General features: G+C 36.8%; 2 protein-coding genes across 12 annotated transcripts in view; one reads left to right on the top strand and one right to left on the bottom strand.

Annotated features, from left to right (window-relative positions):
• LOC105203879 (transient receptor potential cation channel protein painless) overlaps positions 1-26,334 on the top strand; it is a 271,244-nt gene that overhangs the window by 4,242 nt on the left and 240,668 nt on the right. Inside the window, exon 2 of one of the 5 annotated variants that reach the window (XM_039457387.1) lies at positions 14,187-14,339. The exons of 2 other annotated variants lie outside the window; for them this stretch is intronic. The gene's annotated coding sequence lies outside the window, so the exon portion shown is untranslated. Of the gene's footprint in view, positions 1-7,665; positions 7,837-14,186; positions 14,340-26,334 lie in introns of all 5 variants that reach the window. 2 more of the 5 variants (XM_039457386.1, XM_039457385.1) reach the window with 2 other exon arrangements.
• LOC105203454 (nucleoporin NUP2) overlaps positions 1-26,334 on the bottom strand; it is a 233,973-nt gene that overhangs the window by 204,928 nt on the left and 2,711 nt on the right. The window lies entirely within an intron of this gene.

Raw genomic sequence — 26,334 nt, 5'->3', positions numbered from 1 at the left:
CCGCCGTCATTTTTAAAATATCCTACAAACGCATCACGCTCGCTGAATCATCGTGTTTGCTGAATCTTAGTATGCGGTGCACGGGCGTATCTATATTTACAAGGGACTTGGACCGAAAAAACTAGAAAAATATTTTTGGTCAGGTTACGGTTTCATTCCATTAACCTGCACAATATTTCGGTTTCAATATTACTAAAATAACGGTTATGATCCGGTTATCGGTTTCGGTTTCGGTCCGATCCGGGTTCCTAATATTTAGCTCAACTAATTGCGCTTGTGACAACGTACACACGCGATATTTCTGATTTATAATATAAAAATTATAATTATATATGCATAAGAATTTTGTGAGTAGCGGGAGACTCTTGAATTTGTAATATACATAACATTACTTGTAAATATCTATATTTCTTATGTTTTAAATATTTTTTAAAAGTATGTCAACTTTAAAATAGATATATTAAAAAGAACTCATCAAAGTCTACAGAAATATAAACTATGTAAATAAGTTTCGTTTACAAATAAATATAATAGAGTTTAATATCTTTTCGGGCTTGTGTGTATATTTTCAATACAGATACATTATTATTATTATTTTACATGTGTATAACCCGTTATTCACGCATTCTTGAGAAACTGATAAAATCTTACAATTTTTCTTTTGTAACGATACTATAGTTAACCTTTAGAAATTCCACTGTGCTACAGTAGTATAATACGTTGTTATTATGCTAAAGATTTAAGGTTTGAATCCTTGGGACAAGAAAACACTCCACAAAAAGGGTTCGGAGTCTTTAAATACTGTGGAATTGACGAACCACGGGATCCTTATCCTTGTGGTATGCACACACACACACACACACACACACACACACACACACACACACACACACACGAATATGTTTTTAAACCAACAACATGTCCTGGACAGAATTGTAACGATTTGCATTGATAACGGCGACATTGCAATTCATAATTTATCATTATCTCGTAAAAAACAACTTTTCTTCAAATTGGCATAACTTAACGAAAAATTATCGTATCGAGTTGCGCAAAATCGCCTTTTGAAGGAAAAAATTCGAACTTTTACGCACTTTTTACCTCGTTGAGTTACGTCAACTGTTTTACTCCACACAATTCTAGAAACTGCTACTTAAATAGAAACGTTCTATTTATCGATTTTGAAAGTTTTCATTCTATCATCGCTATTAGCAAATTAATCATGCCACTTAATCGGCATTAAAAGTTTCTCAAAGTACTGGTTTCAAGCTTTAATTCCTTTTTTGAAACACCCCTGTATCATAAATATTTCTTGTTTTACAAGCGTTTAAAGTTTGGAAAATTTTTCCTGAATTTTTAGTGTACCACTTTTTTGGTGGGCAGTGATATATATATATATATATATATATATATATATATATATATATATATATATGTATATATATATATATACACTGCCCACCATATAATATATATATATATATATATACACAATATATATAAACTTGTAGGTCAATAATGTTTTATTATTTTTGATGATCGAGATTGATATACATTTTTTATCGGTTTTTAACTCTAGCTAATGTCACGTAATTTTATATTGTTTTGCTGCTCAACATTAGGATCGCGTGCGGAGATGAGATAAGAGCAACGGGAATGCTTGCAAATAGCCGGACCGCCCGTGTCTCCTCCAAAATCGGAGAAGACTCTTCTGTTTCCTTCTCTCTCAAGCACTCTCTTTTTCTCTTTTTCTCTCCAACCGTCCTCTACCATTTCAAACTGTCTGCTTTTCTCTTGTTACAGTTTTAGATACATAATTTCCGATTTAAATTTGCCGCGCATACGACGAAACTTTTGCTGTATTGCGTTAACGAGAAAAACTTGGTTCTTAGTCATCGATTTTATCAAATTTGGTATAATTGTAATATTCATTCATACATTTACTGCGGTAGAATCCGCTATTCAAGCATTCTTGGGGAAAATGATAAAATACTTTTAGCAGCTATAGTATCATTAAGAAGAATTGCATTTCATTATTTTTTCAAGAATGCTTGAACAGCGGGTTCTACCGCAGTAAATGTATAAATCGTTAGTACAATTCTCTAAAATTTTATAAAATTGGCGACCAGGGGACAGATCAAGACAAAGGAAGAGAATAGCTCGCAGAAAGGCAAAAGAACGCTTGAAAGAGAAGACAAAAAACAGATATATTTACACATCTCTAGGCAAATGTGAACAAATGAAAATATAAAAACAATAAATTTTTGATTGCGTTTTATAGAAATGGGCGATGGAAGGGCTTATTTTGTATTGTCTATAAAAACATTATATAACATATTCAATATAATGCCAGAGGCGTTTATCGTGGATTGGCTATCTTTAATTAACTATCAGAGGCATTATCGTGGGCTGATTATTTTAAGTTTGTATTTGCCCATCTTATAAGCAAAGAAATATAGATATTTACAAGAATAATGAGATGTATATTACAAATTCAAAAGCCTTCCGGGACTCTTATATATAATTCTAAATTTTATGCAAGAAATCAGAAATATCGCGTGTGTACATTGTTGCGGGCTTGATCAGCTGAACGGTGCTAAATATACACAGAAAATATTTAGTATCAAATCAATAATTCATTATTTCATATATAAGCAAGAATATAAAATCTTCATGGAAGATTTTATAATCTTAAACAGACATAATTTGCTCACACAAAAAAAAATTTTCTTTATGTAAATAAATTATGTTTGTTTAAGATTATAAATTTTTCTAAGAAGATTTTATATTCTTGCTTGTATATGAAACAATGAATTGTTGATTTAATATTAATTTTTTTCTGTGTACACGCGTCCGTGGGGCGCGCGCGACAATTAAGCAAGCGCAATGATTCAGTGAGCATGATGCGTTTCGTGGCCTGGCAGGCCGCGGGGGTAAGCCATTGATACATGAGGTACAAACTCTTATTTGGAAGAATGGGGACACTTTCGTAGCGCCACCTGACTCTGTGTACCCAAAAATACCAAACTAAAATGGTCACGTGAGGAGAGTGGGGGAAATCACGTGAGAATAGATGCCATATTATATATACAGGGTGTCCGGAAACTAAAGAACCTACCGCTTTGAGAATATAGAGGAAATGAAAAGGGACAAAAAAGTCTTATACCATTTTGCGATATTTGCTATAATTATTGATTTATAAAATAAAACGTCTAAGCCAATGTGCGGTAATGCCACGCCATTGCACCTAGCTCGTAGGCAACGGCGCGCGGCGATAAAGGTGATGCGTTATTGTCTGAATTGGCACAGCTCGACAGTCTCAATTCGCCTCACCACGTGTACATGCACTGCAAAAATTAAATGTGTTATTTTAGCTGAAGTTTCTCCTTACACATTTGATAAATAAGACATTTGATTTTTGCAGTGTATGTACACGCGGTGCTGTGGATTCAGACCGTCACGTCGTGGAAATTCAAACAACGACGCCTCACTTGTCCCGCCGCGTGCCGTTGTCTACGAGCTAGGCGCGATGGCGCGGTGTCACCGCACATTGGCTTAGACGTTTTATTTTATAACACATAGTTATTACGAATATCGCAAAATGATATAAGACTTTTTTTATTTTTTTCTATCTCCTATATATTCTCAAAGCGGTAGGTTTCCTAGTTCCCGGACACCCTGTGTATGTATACAGGGTGTCCGTCCATAAATGTCCGAGCAAATATCTCGTAACTGGTTGAAGTTAGAAGAAAGTTTAATAAGGAAAATTTACATGGTTTTTAGTCGGCTACAAAATGCATGTAAAGAAATTTTTTTTACTCGTCACCTTTTTGAGTTATGAAGGTTAATGTAGGTTTTTTAAATGGGTACCTATAATTTTTTTTGCATATTTACATAGTAGAGGTAATTTTCAATCAAAATTATATTAGGAAAAAAATTGCTACGACGCATCGTTTACGAGATAATCGGCATGCAAAGTATTAAAGTAATAATTTGGATCGAGTATTGTTGAACAAATTTGGAATATCAAATAGGTTGAGAAAGTAAACATTGTTTTTTCATGAAATATTTATTAACAAATTAATTAAGAAATGGTTCGAAATTGTTACCATCATGATCGATACAGCATTCAACGCGTTTTATAATGTTTCTTATTGTTAACTGCAGCATTTCTGTTGTAATACTTTCAACAGCTCTAGTGATTTTATGTCGTAAATCTTCTTCATTTTCAGGAATAGTTGCATAAACAATATCCTTAATATACCCCCAACTTCTGTTGTAATACCACATCTCGAGCATATCACACTTTTCCGTAATTGTAAACATTGTTCTCACGCGCTCGTATGAAGTCTGTTATATCGAACAGGATCGCTGACCTTCAACTTTTCAAAATACACGACTGTTTGATTTGTAAATAAAGTATTTGTATAGCACGTAATATGAATTACAGGGTAGTATGAGTCTGTTAGTCAATCGTCTACATACGAGCGCGTGAGAACAATGTTTACAATTACGGAAAAGTGTGATATGCTCGAGATCTGGTATTTAAGTATGCGTAATGAAAATGAAGCACGATTACTTTATCAACAAAAATATCCAGAACGAAGAATACCAAATAATCGTACATTTTGACGAATTGAAGATCAATTGCGTCAAACAGGATCGCTAACAAGACAACGACGTACAATCAAAACAGATGAAGAAAAAGAGACAAGTGTGCTATTAAGTTTTATTGAAAACAGACGTACATCCATAAGAACAGTAGCACGTAATTTAGAATTATCGAAAAGTTACGTACACGCTGTACTAAAAAAATTCAAATTCATTACAAATGTGTGTATACACACATACATGCATAAACAACGCGTGACAGATACGCGCAATTTAAGAAGTAATGAAAAAAGATACATTTCCATATTTAGATATTGTATTAAAAAAATTTTTTTTATAAGAAAACGAGCAGCTCAGAGCGACGATTTAGCACCGCTCGCCGCTCGCGAGTACCCATTGCTACTTCTCCCTCCTTGCCGCGTTGCTCGCAGGCCGCAGCTACTGCTGCTTTTCCCTCCTCACCGCACAGCGCCGCGCCAACAGCCGCGGCTACCTACGTCTTGGCAACCGGCGGGCGGTCCTTGCGCGCGGTGATACGCGCTTATTCGCAGACTTTATTAATTTTTTTTTTTCGTTAACTACGGCAAATATTAAAAAATGATAAAGGACTTTTCTGCTCAGTTTTACTTGATCTATCAATCCACAAAACCACGGGCGGTAGTTACCTGACACCCTGTGTATATATACATATATGTATATATGTGTATATATATTCATTTATTTATTTATTCTATTTTATTTGTTTATATTTATGTCTTTATATCATGATTAAAATTATGTCGGTCTCACGATTCTTGCCACTATCGCGTTTCGCCCAAGTCGCATAGTCTCGCCGATGGCTGCTTTCCTTTTAGAAGACGCAAATTGACACAAGTTAACACACTCGACACTTTCAGACTCTTCTCCTGAATAGAGTCGAAAAATATCGATTGAGTTTGTAAATGGAAAGCAAAGTGTGTCGTTTTGTGTTAAAAATATCGACTGTGTTCTTTAAAAGGAAAACAGACGATGTCGGTGAGACTGTGTGACTTGGGCAAGCGGCAATCAGTGAGAGTCGCGAGACCAACATAATTTTAATATGGCATCTATTCCCACGTGATTTCTCCCATTCTCGTCACGTGACCATTTTAGTTCGGTATTTTTGGGTACAGAGAGCTAGGCGGCGCTACAAAAATGTCCCCATTCTTCCAAATGGGAGTTTGTATCCCCTGCATTGCTAGATCCACTGTTATACATACGCAAAACCGCGCACATGTCTTTTAGTTGCGTGTGGAGATCGAGAAGCAGGAAGAAAAGTGGTGATGAGGCGCGCTACGATAATGCATCCTTCTGGCTTGATGCTAGCTCCAGAGTAAAAGCATGATACGACGTGATGATATAGGCAAATACATTGACCTTTGCTCTGCGCTATGCGAGCAGTATATAGGATACCACGGTATTTGGTCACGTGCTGTTTTAATTTTTAATTGCAAAAAGAAATTTACTAGGATACAAAAATATTGTAAATAAAATTACGATTCTCAGTAATTAATTAAAATTATGTCATCACGGCAATATAACTTTAATTTATGGGATTTTACTTTATGTCAAGACATAATTCTAATTAATTAATGAAACTCGTAAATCTTTTTAAACAATTACTTTATAAAATAATCTGTATTAGAAATGTTAACATTATCTGGCAAATTACTTTGTAAATGGCAAACAATACTCTAAGAACGAACCTTGATAAACGTTAGATTCTGATTTTTCTTAAATTTCTTACAGTTGTTTATGATGTCAAAATATGAAAAAGTCTCTCACTTTTCAAAGTATTGTTTTACACTAATTACAGAGCAAACTAGCTTACTATAGATAATGGTAACATTTCCATAAATTCATAGAATTGAAATTATTTTCTGATACAGATTATTTTAAAAAATAATTGTTTAAAGAGATTTACGAGTTTCATTAATTAATTAAAATTATGTCTCTACATAAAGTAACGGTCCCATAAATTAAAGCTGTATTGCCGTGATGGCATAATTTTAATAAATTATTAAGAATCATATTTCTATTTACATTATTTTTTAAACAAATCTTATCGTATTTGAAGAAATTTCTTTATGCAATTAAAAATTAAAACAGCGCGCAACCAACCGTGGTATTCCGCATAGCGTAGGCAGAGGACACCGAATATCTTCACATATAATATATAATGTTTTCTCTCTCGATCCAGCATCAAGCGAGGAGGATGCACAACGCCCCCCCCCCTCTTCCCACCACTTTCTGCCCGCTCGCCAATCTTCGCGCCATGAGACATGGTAGCGTGTTTGATTCTGTCCATGGAAAAATTTTTCAAACTGAGAAGTCACCACTTTCTTTATAGTCGCAGTTTATGATTAAAGTAACGATTAGAGCTTGTTGGTCGTTACGATAATGATGAACTGTAAGTATGTAGAAAGATAGCAACTTCTCAGTTTAGAAAATTTTTCCATGGGCAGAATCAAACACGCTGGGTGTACATACGTGCACGACTACAAATGTGTCTGACAGCCGAGCGCCAGCACCGAGAAACACCACATTTGTCGGTGCGTGTAAATATCTCTTAAAAGCACTGCCGTGATCGGGGAGCAGAAAGAAAGTAGTGAGGCGCGCTACGATAATGCATCCTGGAGAAAGCATGATACAACGCAAGGGAGTAAAACTTATATATGAAAAATGGAAACAGATATATGCAAGCGAAAACGGGAATAAATGCATGCGCGCGCATAACTTCATGCAGTGGTAGGACAATTCCCACTACGGCATTGGCATGACGCTATTTTTTAATCACCATTTTATAGCATTTTTCACTGGGAAAACTAGTGCACACTGAGTGTGCACTTGCCGCTAGCAATTGGATATTTCGGTTTGCGCGATAACTGTGCCAACGGAAACGCCCAATTACCTGCAGCGAGTGCACACTCAGTGCGCACTAGTTTTCCCAGTGAAAAACTATTAGTGTAGTCGCAAAATGTGGTTAGGATTGTTAATGCAATTTTTCGTTTGCAATACATATTTTACACAATAAAGATTTTGATCATCCGAGTTTTGTTTTCCTATTCGAAACGAACAAACTTTGGACTGAGCTCTGGCTGAACTCTGCAGGAAGCCAAATCATTCAAGATAAAATTGTACTACTGAAGCCGGACCAAACAGTATATACAATTCATCATAATTCATCATGATTATAGATATACTTTTGTAAGTATGAATTTGTAATTATTATGGTATTGTAGAAGAGAGAATATTTGTACGTTATAAATATTTTATAATATTTGTATGATATTGTGTATCGTTGAGAATATGTATCTATATTTTAGGTTGTTTAACTCTTATAAATGCAGTTATATTTATAACTGTATTCATTACTTTTCTAAATATTTACCATATTAATAATTGAGCAATAGTGCCTATACTTATTCAAATGTATTTCTATTCTCATGTTAACATTTTTATTCTATTGTAAATTGTAACAGCTTCCACGTTTTTTTCAGAAATTGCACAAGATCATCTGTACGTGTTGGATGATTTATTCCGTGAACTGATCTGCCAATTGTTTAAGCAATACTGTGATATGCGTAAATAAATAAGCGAGATGTGACATATAGGGTGCTTTTCCGCTACGACACAAGTCAACACTGTGTAACACATTAATGTAAGGGAGAAAATTTTAGTTGTCTTACTCACACTAATGGACAATGTGTTACACAGTGTCAACTTGTGTCATAGCTGGAAAGCACCCATAGTATATATGTTGTCACGTATTTTTATCCCACGCCGGAGAGCAGCGGCGGAATACGCGATCAAACACCGGAATTACGCGCGAGACACGCGTGAGCGACGATAGAACCAATAGATACCACCAATCGCGAATTGGGCGCCAGACGCGATTATACCGGTCGCGTCGCCGGGTACACTACTTAACGCTAGACGCGGATGCACACCACGCGATAGCTTCTCAGAACGAAACACGAAATCGTCGCTCGCACGCGGCCAGCTAGCTCCTCTAACCGGTAGAGGGGCGGGGTAGCGGAGACAGGGAGGAAGCGGCTCTCTTACTAGAGGAGACGGGCAGGCGAGAAATCAAGCAAGATCAGGCCGATATAACAGACAGAAATAACATGTATTGTAGCATATGACAGAGACAGAGTAGAGCCAAACACGAAGAAATTATCAGTCGAAGCAAGCAAAGAAAAGATGAAGAGAGTTGACGAAAACGAATAAGCGGAACGCGAAAATTTTCTTAAATACTACAATGCTTACGCTAGCGGCGCGAACAACGGCGGTTGGTCCCGCGCGGAACGAGACAGCCAATCACGCGCGCTCGGAACAGCGCGGTGAGAACACACTCGTCGAACTTTCGCTAACGGACAGTAATTAACTCAAAAGCAATACAACCAAAGATACCCGGTGACGGCAATGCCGTCGTCGCGGTCACGATGCACAATTCTCTCGAAGACGCGCGACACGACAACGCACCGATAACGCGGGCGGTCGTGTGATCACGGCCGTAACACGACTCGCGCACGTGCGCGAGGGCTTTGCGGCTTCCCGGGAAGCCGGTCGTCCGCGAGCTTCTACGGCGGGACAGCCAACGTACACGCGGCAGTCGACAGCTGGGTGCCTCGACAAGGTCTCACGCTTGAGGTGGAGAGCCGACCAAACACTAAAAAGGTGCGTTCTATCGCCACGCGGCGGACGCACCTGCACACTAACCCAATGGCTCCACCTCAGAGCGCGAGTCAGCCGGCATCGGCAGCTCGTGGCTTTACACCGTCTCTAGAGGGTCACCTCGACGACGATCCTGTCCTCCGTTGGTCCCGTGGACGTCTCCGCAGGGATCGCCAGGCCGGGCACAGTTCCGATAGCCAAAATCCGGTAGCTCGCTCGCCGATAACCCTCGCTCGGATTCGTCCCGCACGCGCTCAGTTCGCCGGGTCGCACGCAAAAGCCGAGAGGATCGCGTTCGATGCGCGATCGATGAGCGCTACCCCTCCCACAGGGTGCGCGATATCCTTGCGCCTAGCGGCGCGGCCTATCAGCGGCCGCCCTTATCTAGCCGTGACGTCACGGCAGCGCAGTGTCGGGTCTCCGCAGGTGTCGTGCGGTCCCCGTTGGCATCCAACATCCTTGTCGTTCTCGTCGTCCTCGCGGACGACAACAGCAGCAGAAATTTCCCGCGACGATTCTTCGCCGCTACCCTTCTCGACGGACAGCCGGCATTCGACGGCCCTTGCCCTGGCCGTTCGTCCGCCCTGGCCGTTCGTCCGCCCTGGCCGTTCGTCCGCCCTGGCCTGTCCCTCGGCTGCGCCAATTGCGAGCCTCTTTTGCGTGGCGCATATCTATCACCACGTCGAGTCTTGTCCTTCTCTCCGTCGTCGGTTTTCCGTGCGCCGGCCCTGGACGATCGCCTTCTCCTTGTCCTGCTGCTGCCCATCCTCCTCGCTGGTCCTTAGGCGACGTTTGTCGAGGTGCCCGCGGATACATGAAATAAGCCGCGAATAAATAAATGAAATCAATACGCGCCGCAGCCCCGCCGGAGATTTCGCTTTCTCGCTGAGTGCCCGACCCGGTCTTACGCGCCTCCTTGCGCTATGCTCAGGCGAAGGACGAAGTGGCGAGGCAGATAAAACTGCCACGTCACAATGTATATATATAGATATTAGTGTATAAGGTAATGTCCCGATTTCTTGCATACATACGAGTCATTTAATAGCAGAAGTAGTAATAATTTTATATTATGTTATATTAAATTTTGCATTTCCGTTGAATACCTTTCAGAATTTGAATGTTACATCTGATAGGTATCTATTTTCACCGAGATGTAACATCCCATCTCAAGGCTGTGACACAAGTTTCGGTGCTTAGAGCAACCAATTTATGTGGTTTTATGAAGCTCTTATCTCTGCACACGCTCTGTAAGGTCGCTTACAATGTTATTATGCTAAGACGTTGAAATAAGATGTACACCGCGATTTTGCACAATCTCTATTTATCTCGACTTGTAATATCTGTACTGAAAAAGACCGTCATTAAAGGTCAAAACGTTTGCCTGACATTGGAGTTATGCGTTGATTTATTTATTTGCGTCTGACATTCTGCGTGGCTCTTGAGCTCATTATTCCCTAATTTTAAACTCAACAAATTTAATTACTGCCTCCAATGATTTAAACATTATTAGCAATAGCTTAACTAACAATACATCTACTGTTAGTCAAGGTACTGTTGATAATATTTCAAGTAGAATTGATAGCAACATTATCTTTGAAGATGTTTCTTTTAACTTAAATACAAAACAAAATTTAAATACTCACACTGAAAGCGTTAACGACGTTTCAATTAACGATAGTTTCAATTATCATTCATACACTCATGAACAAGGCTGTATCTGTGAAGCAGTCTGCTGCAAATTGTTAACACGACGATAATAGTGATGATAATGATGATACAGTAATTACTGATAATTTGACTGAATGTAATGAGATTTTGTTAAAGAAACAAAAAAAACCTGGTTTCCTAACAGAAGCAGGAGTATCTTTGAAAGTAATAACACCAACTAAACGTAGACTGCACAAAATACATCGTAGAACGATCAATAAATTATCAAAAGTTAAGAAATCACTTTATAATCAAAAGGATACTATAGAGAAACTGAAAAAGCTGTACAAAGACAACGTTTTCCAATATATGGAAAATCAGTTGAATACTGTGACTCAAAATTTTATAAATTCGCAGTTGCGAAACATAGACCGCGCTCCAACCGGAAAAAAATGGACTGACGAAGATAACATTTTTGCGTTATCTATTTATAAGCGAAGTCCGCGTACTTATAAATATGTATCCAACTTCTTCCAGTTGCCGTCACCTAGGACTTTTAAAAATAGTACTTTCAAAAGTTCCTTTTAATACAGGCATAAACAAACAATTGCTGCAACAACTTAAAAGTAAAATCAATGACACTGACGTACTAAACCGATATTGTGCTTTAGTTTTTGATGAAATATTGTCAGATAAAGGTTTTCATTACTTTCCTCTTAAAAAAATTATTATCAGATTTCAAAATCCAAGGGAATTAGGACGATGTAATAAACCAGCAAATCATGCATTGGTATTAATGATAAAAGGATTGAGAAAATCCTAGAAGCAGGTAGTCGCTTATTATTTTATTGTCAGTCGGTCAATTTATGCTTCTGATCTGAAGTCAATAATAAAAAATGCTACTTTATAACTTCAAGAAATTGGCATGATAGTAAAAGCGACTATTTGTGTTCTACTCAATAAAAGCAATTTTGGAATTGTGTACTGAAAATACTGTTGACCCAACTTCTTACACATTTGTAACCAATAATGTGACAATAGTAACAATTTTGGACGTTCCTTACTTATTAAAATGTACTCGAAATGCTTTACTAAAATGTAAAATTAGATTTAGGCCTAATAAGACAGCAAAATTTCAATATACGAGTATACAGCAGTAGATATAATAGGCCGGTTTCAATTCAATTTGGGGTGGGCGAAGAGAGGAGGGGGGAGAAAAAGAGGGGAAGTTTCCCCCTCTTTAATTAATTAAATTAATATCAAGCAATTATTGAATATAATTTTTGTATCAAACAATTAATTATTAATAATTTGTTATATCAGACTATTAATTAAAATAATTTTTAAATTAATTTTATATCAATTTATATCAATTTATTAAAAATTTAAAATAAAAAAATAAAATAACAATTGTCGGAGAAATTGCTCCACCATCGTTACCATAAGTTCCCCGAATAGTGCTCTTTCTCTCTCTCTCTCTCTCTCTCTCTCTCTCTCTCTCTCTCTCTCTCTCTCTCTCTCTCTCTCTCTCTCTCTCTTTCTCTCCCCCTCTCTCCCTTCCTCCTCTCTCTCTCCCTCCTTCCTGCCCTCCTATGCACTCTCGCTCGTACAAGTTATGGCTATTGTACATGGTTTTCTCTCTCACTCACACACATTACGTTTTCGCTTGAATATGGTGTGACTAATGCTTTATCTTCTATGGAAATAATATACATATAATCGAACAATGATTAAACATCAATTGAACATCAATTAAACCACGTTGTTCTATGATCGAACGTCTATTGAACCACGTTGTTCAATAATTGAACATCAATTGAACGTCTAACAAACCACATTGTTCCATAATCAAACGTTTATTGAACCATTATCGTACTACTATTGAACTATTATTATACCACTATTGATCCTTCACTGTAGGGAAAGGAAAAGAAATAAAAATATATATTTATGTATTTTATATTTTTATTTTTTCAAACCATACAATTTTTCTTTTGGCGTTGTGACCACTAATTATACATTTTAAATACATTTTGTAATGCACAATTTTTAACATGTTTTCCACATCGTACAGTATTAGAAGCATCTAATTTATTCAAAAATTTCATGTCTTCATAATTGGTCTTGATGATTATCCTTTGCATCAGCATTCAGCATATCCTTCAACCATTCTCGTTTTTCATGCCCCTTAACGTATACAAGATCTTCATCGTTGTCATCGCCGTAGTCACCATCGATGTTATCATTCCATATACAGCTCTCGTAATCGGACCTTTCGCCATCCAATACGGCACCATCCCATCATTCTATTAATCTGCAAAGCAAAAATGACATATCGTGATTTTTCTAGCTGAGTTGCAGTTTTGACTGCCCAGGAATGCTTCGTCATACTTGGCAATAGGGGATACTCATATAGATCCCATGAACAAAAACTCACACTTAGGTATCGCCCGCTCTACAAGATTTGCAGCATGGATAGTTTGTTGACTTCATTCAACATAACATGAAGCATACGCCATTGCACTTTGAATAATTCAAGTTTTGGTTTCATCGCTGGATCTCCCACAAAACAATTGTTATCATTGCGCGCTCATATCAAAATTAACTCATGACGAGCGTTAACTATCACACGTTTGTAATTTTCACAAAATTCCAATAGCACGTTAAGTGATAAGCAAAAATTAAAGCATCAAATGTTTCTATTCTATCCCCATATGGAAATTCAGCATGTAATAGATTCCTTATGTTGAACTCCGACATTGATACATAAGTTTTCATCATACTAATCATTCCATTTCTAGAGCGATCAATCTCCACACCGTTGAGTTCATATCGAATTTCATCAAACATGTACCACATACAATTAAAACCAAACACTGGCGTATTTGCATTTGCATTCTTTATCGTCAATCTTCCTTCAATGTAAAGAAAACTTTCATACGGTAACGTATATAAATCTTGCTGCTGTATTGATACCCTTATCTCATCGTTATTCCCAAATGTCGTGTTGGCATATGGATTGTACGTGTGAGTCTCCATCTTGATGATGCAATCGTCAAAGATCGGCTCACCTTTAAGATATCAACCATTTCGTACAGTGAATCCTAATGATTTCAAACATTAAATGTTTGATGCGGTGAGTTTCCTTTTGCCAGACAATTGAATATTCTTGATTGATGTTGTCGTCGTCGTTGTCGTCTCTTTGTTATAAATTGTGATTTTGATTGTTTCAGCTGCTCGTTGAACACGAGCATGTCACGTTATCGTCTCTGTCTCCGTACGTGCAGTCTAACGGTGATCTCCTCTCCGCGAAAATCGAGCAACCGACTGTCTTGATCCACAATGCGAATCGTTAAGTCTGAAATGTTCCGTGCGATGACTGGAAGGTAAATGATCTGTGATGGCGTTTCCGATATCTTATATCCTGATGGTACCCTCAGTGAAAACTCGTGTATCGTATGCACGCACTGTTGTTGCTGTACGCCCCCATGGTTACGTTGCATTCTATGCGAATGATAATTACGTTGATAATATTTATCGGTGCATCTGATTTATGCCACTGTTAAGGTTCTAGTACTACTTGATGAAAATCCTAGCAGTAAGCCAGTGTTATTGGGTTTGGTAAAATTTATTCGATAGGCGCAATTAACCTCACTCTTCATTGTATTGTTAGTCGCGCGGATCATTATCGGGAACTCTCCTTTTGCACCATCATCGATCATCATATCACCGCGGACAACCGACGTTACAATCGAAATACCATCGACATCGAGATTGTAAAATTGCACGTTTCAGATACTTGCTTATGTCGCGCAGTTCATACGATCCTTCGCGAATGATAATTTCCTTATCGCCCTTGTCATAGTAAAATTTATTATTTGATGAGTTTACATTAGGTATCGTGTAGTAGGTTTCAAAGTCTGTCAAGAAGAGCTCGTAATCATCGTCCCTCAAATCTACGGCTGGAAAGTAGCTTACCGCAAGGACGCTACTTTTGCCTGTCAATGTAAACGTCAGTGACATGTCTGAGCAAGTACTGAGTTTTAAACAGTGCAATGTCAGTTTTTAAACTGATCTTCAACGATTTGTAAAAATTGCAGACAGAGTTGTCCACAATTGCTTTGATTATAAGCCTTGCAATTGTACTCGATTTGTGTCACGTTTAGATATCGCAATTCTCTCGGTGGACAAAGGTTACCAAAATTGTCAAAATACCTATATAACGCAATTCTCTCTCTTTGCATACACCACCCAATGAGTGCCAGGTTCCTCAGCATTGTCCAAATTCACGATACCGCTCTCGTTTCTATATACACTATCTGTTGGTAAGGTAGTACACATGAAAACACCTCTGAAGTATGGAATTTGCAAACGGTTTGCCAGTTGTTGCAGTTGTATGTTGGTAGTCGCACCTTTTGGCATTTTTAATGCTTTTCTTTTGACGTTTTTTTTCTCGAGATTCCTCGTCCATGCTTGTATGGAACAAGATAAATTTTACCACCTTCCATGACACGATTATGGCGTTTTAGTTCTTCCAGATGACGCTGCGCTGCTTTGTTATTGTTGACCACTTTTGCGATTCTAGCCGCTCCACCAGCTACTGAACTGAGAACTCCCAACAATGGTAGAATTGATAAAAAAAACCACCTCGTTTCGCTACCGGAAGTATTCGTTTTTTTGTTGTTGCCTTCTTTTTCTTCTTTATTTTTGTTTTTAAACCCATGCCAAATTTTGTCTTAGCCACCCAAACGATTGCAGCAGCAGCTCTCTCCCCGAGAGTCAAATCTTTCGCAGTAATGCGTTTTCCCGCTTTCGCTGCAAGTATATCGTCGGCCACGTATCGTTTAGCGAGATCCTCGCTTTGCGAATAGGCTATGTTGTGCTCGCAACACACCGCGTTCAACGGATTAATGCTTCGATTGCCTCTAGCCAATCGTTTTTTTAAATGCGTTCCTGAACCGCAAAACTGATATCCGGTGATACGCAATTTGAAAAGAAGTGCATTTATTGCGCTGTTCAATAAGCCAAAATCCTTACGTTTTGTCGACATTCAACACAATTCTTTATCAATCATTAAACTGAGTAGCAGTTATCCAACGAAACATTTTGTATACTGAGCTCTTTTGCTCAACGTGCTTCTATAAATAAGCTAGGTCTCAGTATCGTTTTTCATTTTCTTTTTATTGTTATAGAGAGAGAGTGAGAAAGAGAACAAATATGCGGTTCGTGCAACAATCGCAGGTAATTGAAGTGATAAATTTTGATGATAAAATATAGTTAATGTCTGAGAAAAAGATGTGCATGCATGGAAACTTGTTAACAATTTTTATACGCGGTATCATTTGTGGTCTATCAAACTGTAGCAAGACAAACGTGTTGATAAGCTTGATGGAAAGGCCACACGGTGTATGCTTCGAGAACGTGTACGTGTACTCAAAATCGCTGCAACCGAAATATCAATACTTGGAGAATTTATTGACACCGATAGATGAAATTGGTTATTTTACATTTTCCAATAATGTCGTTCTACCGAACAAGGCGCTTCCAAATTCCATTTTTATCTTTGATGACGTGGCATGCGACAAGCAAGATGTTATAAAAGAATACTTTGCAATGGGTCATCACATGGATGTCGACAGCTACTATCTCTCTCAGGCATATGCAAAAATACCGAAACATCTTATACGTGACAATACGAATCTGTTAATCATATTCAAACAAGATGGTACCAACCTCAAACATGTATACAATAATCGTGTAAACACCGACATGTCGTTCGAGGATTTTTGTGAATTGTATAGTACTTGTTGGCAACAAAAGTATGGATTCCTAGTAATAAACAAGGATAGTGCGCTTAACAACGGGCGATACAGAAAAGAATTGAATGATTATGCGGTACCGTAACGTGGTTAATTGTTACGATATGTTAAGTAAGCAACGTTTCTCCTCCAACATGAACAACAACAGCATCAAGGATCGTGAGAGAATAGTAAAGCAGATTGCAAAAACGAGCAATTGGATTTGTAAAAAATATCGTGCTTTGAAAACTGGTAAAATAGAGGAAGATATAGCGTTGGAGAAACAGTTTAAACCCATCGTCAAACTTTTAAAACAAACTGTTGAAAATATTGAGAAATCTCAGCCGATTAAGAAAAATTTTGTCGAGAACACCGAGGACTCTCAACCAATTAAGAAAAAAGTCATTGATGCTGTGAAAAAAAAATCAAGAAAGAAGCCAATGTTGTGAAAGATGTCAAGGAAGAAATTAATGTTGCGAAAGATATCATGAAAAAAGCAAATGTTGCAAAAAAAATCATTAAAAAAAACACGAGTATAGCGATAATAATGATAGATTGTTTGAATTAACACCACCGCCAAGAAAGCAACGTAAGATACAATTGAATAACGACGACGACAACAAAGACATCTTGGATTCATCAACGTTCAGTTTTGAACCAACGTTAGAATCTACACCGATAAAACCTCACAAACCACCACCATTACCATTCATACCGGAGGAAAAAGATGTCAAAATAAAATCTACATTTGAAACGTCTGTCAAAGAGACTTTGCAACTACCAGAAGAGCGTGTCGTGTTGTATAGTCAGCTGGAATCATTAGAACGAAAGTACGTGGACCTGCTCTTTGCTAATGACAAACAAAACGAGGTTGATTATGTGTACAGTGTAGTTTTCGGTAAAAATAATATGAAGCTTGGAGACAAACAATTTGACATCAACAAAGATGGCAAATTAATCATAGGTTAAGTGAAGTACAATGGTACGCCAGGATTATACGAGTTGATTTTCAAGAGACTTCCCAATAAAGCTATTATTACCGAGGATGACAAACAAACATATAAAAGTATACTGTTAAAAGCGAATGCTCATAGACGTAGTTGGAGCGCCGATAATCCCATTATGGGTAACAAGGGATACAAATATAAGCAAATCATCGCTCCGCTCATGGGTAAAAAAAGGGTAGAGGCTTGATACCATCCACCATGAGGTTGACTGATAACAAGATCGATTACGTTCATTGGGACAATCCTAAGGAACTAGTCGAGCGCCTTCGATTACTCGACGCTTCTTGTTGGGCTGGCAACAACGCTCATGATAATGAGATTCTGTCAATAATCAAAGAACTTTGCAAGGTCGGCCTTATTATAAATTAAAACCGCACGATACAAATCATTTAGTCAACGTCGAAATGCCAATAAACAAGTTTGGAATATCACTCGGAAAAAGTGAAGCGGAGCCATACTACCAATGGAACGGATTACTCAGAAATTACGTGACAATGCTCTTTGCGTGGTCGCAGCCGACTTTAACGCAAGGTCGCGCAAGATTCGACTCTGCCAATGGACGATGATGATGTTGCAAACAAACAATACGTGCAACAGAGCATACAAATTTAGAAAAATCGACAGGAAGAATTCGAGAAGAGAATAATAGAATTTCAAAATAATATACAAACTGCGCATTAGCTTGAAATAATGACGTCTTTCTCTGATAAGACAGAATAGAACAGAGAGTAAACGTCATATCTCTGTGTCATTCGTGTATCATACATCGTGATCAAACATGTCTAAAAAGAAAAACTCCGAGAGCAGCGGCTGGTGAAAGAACTGCATGCCCCTGCGAGAAGAATTTCTCCGCAAAGACACGTTATTGTTTATGGATACGATAATCTGTGGCAGGCAGATGTGGTCGAGATGCGTCCTTATACACGATTTAACAAAGGTTACCACATTCTCACCGTTATCGATGTGCTAAGCAAGTATGCATGGGCCGTGCTGTTGAAAACTAAGAGTGGAAATAAGATGGCTGCAGGGATCGCGAAGATAATTCGAGGCGATAAAAAATGTCCGAAAAATTTGCAAACCGACATGGGAAAAGAATTTTACAACGCAAACGTGCAAGAACTTTTGAAAAAACATGACATTAATCACTATTCTACGTACTCTGTAATAAAGGCATTGGAGGTTGAACAGTTCAATTGTACATTGAAGAACAACATGTGGAAACAGTTTACACTAAATGGAAACTATAAATGGATTGATTTGTTGCCACGTCTTTTTTCAGAGTACAACATAAGAAAGCATCGAACTATCGGTATGCGGCTCATCGATGTTACTTCCACGAATGCTGAAAAACTTTTAACCACGGTGTACAACCACGTTAAAATTGTTAAACCAACGCGATTCAAAGTGGATGATTTGGTACACTTGAGTAAATTCAAAACAACCTTTGAAAGGGTTATACGCAAAATTGGACGACGGAAGTGTTTAGAATTACCAAAGTGCAGAAAACAAATCCTGTGACATATCTCCTGGAAGATTACTGTGGAAAACCTGTTGCTAGAGGATTCTATAAATACAAATTGCATCGTGTCGCTAATCCCGATGTGTAGTATCTTGTTGAAAAAGTGTTGCGCAAAAGAGAAAATAAAGTTTATGTGAAATGGCTAGGATTCAATGAATTAAATGATTCTTGGATACATAAGGATAGTATGTTGTAAATAAATTATATATAAACACATTATTACAATATAAAACATTTTGTACTCACATTTATTAGAATACATAAACATATAAAATACAAAAATAAGTTACTTATTTCTAAAACATATCATGTTATACAAAAATGAGAGATTTTATTTATAATGTTCGCAATATACAGGGTGATTCAGAACGACCCATGTGTCCCTGTAAAAATGTGTTCTTGAATAAATTGTAAGACGATTTTTCCTGTACAAAAATTTTGTCTGACGCTTACTTTTTGAATAATAAGAGGATAAAGTTAGCGAATCACGGGCTGTGTATACATGGTAGACAAAGGCGGCGCAACTCACCGTCCGACGCGGACGCTTACCCGTGATTCGCTAACTTTATCCTCTTATTATTCAAAAAGTAAGCGTCAGACAAAATTTTTGTACAGGAAAAATCGTCTTAGAATTTATTCAAGAACACGTCTTTACAGGGACACATGGGTCGTTCTGAACTACTCTGTATACATACATATTATACATATTAAAACAAAAGGAATTGAGTATTTTATTTATAACGTTTGCAATATATACAAATTAAATGTTTTATTGAGGTATTTTATAATGCCCCCACGGCAGAGTGTTAGTAGTTCCGGGTACAATATATCGCTTATCGTCGTATGGACTTAGAGCAATTTTAGTTTCAAGCACTTCAGTATATACTTTATGTAATTTAGATCTTATTCATAACTGTTGTCGTGTCATTTCAATTTTATCATGCAAGCATCGCGTATAATCATTGAAAATTATCGATTTTGCTATAACGTTACTCTTGACTTCCTTGACTTTCTTCGTGTCTTTTTTACCGTCAACGCACAAGGTATACATCTTTGCTCTAAGCCCTATGAATTCAGTCATAATCAGACCGTTATTTTCATCTTTCATTAGCCCGGACACTTTTTTATTAGCGAGCGGAATACCGAGCAATTACCGTATTATCAACCGCGTAATTGCTCATGTCGAATTTATTAATATCATGCTTCATAATTTCATATACGTCATTACATTCAATGTTATATATTAAACTATCCCTATCAGTATACATAATTTTACATTTCTCGCGAAACAACGGCGCCATGTATTCATGGTGAAATTCATACAAGCATGTCTTGGATACGTTGAGTATACACATACCCATGTAAATTGGTTTGTTGAACTTTGAGTTCACCTCAAGTTTATGCAGTTTGATCGCGACCAAATTCTCTGAAAAGACGACTGTAAAAATTCGGTTTTGCGATCACTGTCTCCGCACCGTACCATCCGTCCTATTTAATTAATAATTTAATTAATAATTTCGCATTGACGTAGTTACGCACATTCTCCATAGTTTTACCGAATACATTAATCATTAATTTATACAAATTTTTCTCAAATTCATTATTTGCACGAGTTCTAAAATTTGTATTAAGCTGAATTGCGAATGGAGATTGCGCAAATTGTAGTACGCGGTGAATTTTTGTTACGCGAAGACCATAGCGCGTGCACTGTTGTAAGTTGCGGTAATGGATAACGTAACGCTTTTTGTCATAAATCGTCGCTAGAAATTTATCCTGCCGCTTACCGGGCAATTTATTGCGTGTCGGACAGAACGGTAGATCGTCGTGCACATTATGGAGATGTTGTGAATACTCCAAGTTCACCTCGAGAATATAACCCATATGTGAATCCGGAACAATCGCGTTCGCGTCAAAATTTACGGCATCTTTGACCCATTGAAATTTGCCGTAAGGCAATGGTTGACACATTGCCCATCCGTACAAGTTATTAACATCATAATACATTAAATATGACGACGGTTTGTTTCGACGGGTCATACGAACCCATGTACTTGTTATTGGCCTGTGCGTATCTTGACTTAGACCGCCGCGTATTCCGCGTTCGATAAACAATACCATATCAATGTCCGTCAGTAGTTTAAATTTTATTCGCGTATATTTTAACATTGCATCCCACGTGTAACAATGTGTAATAATGTACGGGATCGAGTCCGTAATTAGTAACGCAACTGTCGCGAAAGTTCTCAAAGATATCGGCCAATAACAATACATCCGTTTTTAAATATACGAGATCGCTATAGTCTCCGAGCGTTTGGATGGACCACCGCTACCACACGTTAACGGCGTGTGCATAATCGTTTTTCGACACCGTTTCGCCTGTTAATAAGCTGAAAAATCGCGCGGTGGTAACTCAGTTTCCTCTAATTTTTCAAAACAATCAACGTATTCATACGGGAAGACGTCTTTTGACATTAGTTAATCAAAATTTGCTGCGGATAAATTATAATATTCACATTACATTATCCGTAGTTTATTCTTGTTGAGAAACAATGCTAATTTATCAAGACTAGAAGCAAAATATTTGTATAAATCAATAAATTTTAATTTTATGTCTGTCTTATTTTTTTTATTCTTGGTGCTTTTAACATGTTTAGTAAAGGAAATATATATTTCTTTTGTTATAGGCAACAAATCGGTATTGCCTTCAAATGCTGTAGCTATTTCCTTAATTATAAAATGAGCATTGTAACCAGCTAAATTGTGAAAAACTACGGGAATGCAATGTGAATTTTGGTAATTTAAGTTACAGTTTGAACGGGCGGGGCCACGATAACGATCGGTAAGGTGACAATAATCGCGTACCCGCGTCCAGCGCAAACAATTTTTCGCAAACATGACAGTGCTGTTATGTTTTGCCCAATCGTCTTGTGTTAATTTCATAGGGACATTAGTTGATAAAATATTATTTATATTATGCGTTAAACTTTTTAATTCATTAACAAACCACTCAACGCAATCATTACCAAGACAAAACCGATAAAATGATAACGCATCGTCAAACGAGCATTTCACGTAATATGCTACACTGAATACCTCATGACGCTTACACGACGCCTCTCTCGCTGGATCCATCTTGCGCAGAACACACTCCAAATTCGCGTACATGATGAATGGTAGGCGTTCCTTGTTGCAATAATTACCAAACTCAAGCCACTTGTCCTCCTCGCTCGGCAGACGAGTGGCGCAGTTATTCATTTGTTTGCAGTCCACTATGTGAGCCTCCAACTTTTCACAAGAACTGATGTACTGTAAACAGCTGTAAAAATAAAAGCAGTATAAAAAATACATTTGCAATCGGTAAGTATAATTATAAAAAAGAACGTATATTTGTGTATAAAAAGTATATATAATTTTTGAATATCTTTAAATATTTAAAAAATATATATATATACTTTTTATACACAAATATACGTTCCTTTTTATAATTATACTTACCGATTGCAAATGTATTTTTTATACTGCTTTTTGCTCAGTTGTGAGCTCGTGAAACAAGACAGACTTTTAATCCATGTAAAATGGCCGATGTTGTTGTCTTGTGGATTTTGCATATATAATAAGTTCATGTGTTTCTCCTTTTTGTTGTCGGTGAATCGAATTGAAAGAATACTTGAATCCTTTTCATTCTTCTTAACACTGTACACATTAATCGACATGTCGTTTAATTGTTTAAATTTCACAATGTTCTTTAAAGATATTGGAAATTCAATGTTCGTAAGATTCAACACTGTTCTATAATGCGGATACGAAGATGTTTGTTCTGCATTACGTTCGACTGAATGCAAAGCAGCCACCACTGACCATGCGAAACACATTGTCTTTAGATTTCACGTTGATCACTGCTCTCTTCAATATAATTTCACGCGGTAATACGATATCACATGCAAAGGATTCTATTTATTTAACGTCAAATTTAGCATTCGTGACAATGTCCATCCACTATCACGTTCCTGAAACTCGTCAAGCATCGCCAATGTGACTTCGATGATGCGCTGATCATCCCACTCGCGCATATTTGAAGTTCGATAAAGTTCACAGTTTTTAGTGGCAACATTTTTATTAGCGCGTATATCACCCGTGACAAAAACACGGTGTTCACCCTTACACTGCCATGTTTTTTAATAGTCTCTTGCACTCGCTCGATCACAGTTTCCCGTACATCTTCGAGAAACTGACGCAGCTCAATATGGTCCTTGTTAATCACCGCACCGGTCAGTATACGACTTTCAAAAGCCGTATCTATCACGCCATTGGAGTCCCGCACTGTGCCCACATGCATAAATCGTCCGCACAATGAGTCTTTTAGTCCTTCAAGTCGTGCGGTAATCGCGGATTGTCTCTCACCAATCGTTAATCGCAGGCGTTTAACTCGACTACGCTCTTCCAGCAATTCAATAAGTTCATGACATTGCTGCTCCCATGCAATAAACTCTTCACTCGTATTTAATCGAGCAGGTTGCTCCACTAAATCACGTTCTATTTGCTCCATATTATAAGTCACAAAAAAAGTATTGATGAATATATAATTTCGAAAATGTCTTTTGCAATAGTCTTTCAATTTGTGCAAATATGGCACAAATTACGCGGCATTATTTGGAACAATAGACCCCTACATTTTTCACAAAATTTCCTGCGGATCGATATGTATTTACGGATCATGTGTTCTCGTACAACACAAAGACCTTCAAATTCTGCATGCATTCTTATTACACATTTGGAGCAATACTTATGAATTACATAGTCCGTTTCCACGTAATATAAATATATCACACATATTTTTTTCGATTCATTGAAGGTATTCATTTCCGCTTGCTTAAAATCATGTTTCTTTTTATTCAATGTTCTATCATTAGAGTCACTTTCATAACATGAATCGTCAGAAAGAACGTGGTCGAAATCTTCTTTGTCTGAATCGTCTGAATCTGAAATCATTCAAATTTATTTTCTATTTCCTTTTCATCTTGCGGCACTATATTTTCTTCTTCCATCTTCGTGAGGAAAAAATGTATATATTGATATTCGAAATCTTCTTACAGAACTTCTCACGAAACTTCTTACTGAACTTTTCACGAAACTTCTTACAGAACTTTTCAGTGAACCGAGAACTCTAAAACTGACCGAGGGTAGCTCAGACTTCTCGTTTTTATATTGAGCCAGGACAATTGAGGTATACATTTTTGAAAAAACGTTTGTCTCATCTTGACGTTGTCAAGATAAATTCAATGTTTTTGAAAAATATGACATTTGTCATGGAACAAATCTTTTTCAACTTTTATTAATTTTAAAAGATAGTCACATGCCATTACATGTTTTGTAGAGTCTACCTTGAAAAGTAATCCATAAAGATAAATCATGTCAATCTTGAATAGAGCAGATTTCCTATGTCAAGATAAAACAATACAATTTTGAAAAGCATTTTCTTTCTATGACTAAATTGAATAGATATTCTCTTTTGGAGATTTTCTTTTAAAACAAGTAGTCACATGTCATTACATGTTTTGTAAGGTCTACACTGAAAAGCAACCCATAAAGATAAATTATATCAATTTTAAAAAAAGCTGATATCCTATATCAAGATAAAACAATACAATTTTGAAAAGCATTTTCTTTCTATGACTAAATTGAAGAGATATTCTCTTTTGGAGATTTTCTTTTAAAACAAGTAGTCACATGTCATTAGATGTTTTGTAGGGTCTACACTGAAAAGCAACCCATAAAGATAAATCATTTTTAAAAAAAACTGATATCCTATGTCAAGATAAAACAAGACAATGATATTTTGAAAAGCATTGATATAGTACATTGTCTTGATGGAAAGAATTACCTTTTACATTTTTTATCAAAATTTTCTTTTAAAACAGATAGTCATATGTCATTACATGCAGTGTTGTAACAGGTACATTTTGAAAGGTATCTAGGTATAGATATAGATACTATGATGAAAAAATATCTAATTACAGGTATAGATACATTAAAAAAAAATTACTTAGGTATAGATACAGATACAGTATAAAAGTACCTGAAACATTTAGGTACTTTTTAGGTACTTATTATAAAAAAAAGAAAGTGCGTAAACAAATTTTATTTTACAGAACAATAGAACAATACTGACAAAAATGTTTGTATTATTTATAATTTTTCTTTTTTTTTTTATAATTAGTAATGTTTCAAACATTGTATCGGAAAGTCGGTTTCTTCTAGGGATTAATATTTGACCCCCTGCACTGAAAAGTCTTTCAACGGGTGCCGAGGATGGCAGAACAGTATTATATTTTCTAAAGATTTTTTGAATTACGTTATAATTCAATAAGGAATTGATAGTCTTACATTTATCTTCAAAATACCGCAAGCATTCCATTTGTACAATATTTTGCCTTTTCGTGTTGATATTGCTTTCTGTCACATTATTTTGATTCAAACTCTTGAAACTGAGTAAACTTTTAAAAAAATCGTCCTCATCATTACTTGTTGAAGATTTCTCCTCATTTGTACCTAACTCCAGTCGATATAACTTTTCACATTCCGATAAAAATAAACTGTGTATCATATTGTATTCATTTTTATTAGTCAGCCATCTCAATTTGAATTTTGGATGCGAAACAGTTGCCAAAATATAAGGTTTGGATGTACTATTGCTCAAGTCTAAAATATTCTTGTATCGTTTATGCATACCATCAAGAATGGCTTTTTTGAGCGGTGTGCAGTAAATTAGATGAGTTAGTGAATCTAAAGTATTTTGAATTTGAAATAATGTAGGGAGTACGTAGCCTAAATAGCAATTATTTTCACCCTGCAAGAGATCTAGAGATTTTGCGATCGGTCCCATCACAGTAACATATTCAGATAAAAAATCTAATTCAGCGTTTTTTAATTTGGGTTTTTGGAGTTTTTCGCACATTGCTGATAGATGGTCCTTTAATAATAGAATTCTGTTCACACTATCATACAGAGAATTCCACCTTGTGGGGCAAGGCACAATTAATTTCATATTACAAATAGT

Source organism: Solenopsis invicta, chromosome 14 (assembly GCF_016802725.1).
Source record: "Solenopsis invicta isolate M01_SB chromosome 14, UNIL_Sinv_3.0, whole genome shotgun sequence".
Taxonomy (NCBI): Eukaryota; Metazoa; Arthropoda; class Insecta; order Hymenoptera; family Formicidae; genus Solenopsis; species Solenopsis invicta.
The sequence above is the reverse complement of the archived record's forward strand: the minus strand, read 5'-3'. Positions and strand labels throughout refer to the sequence as shown.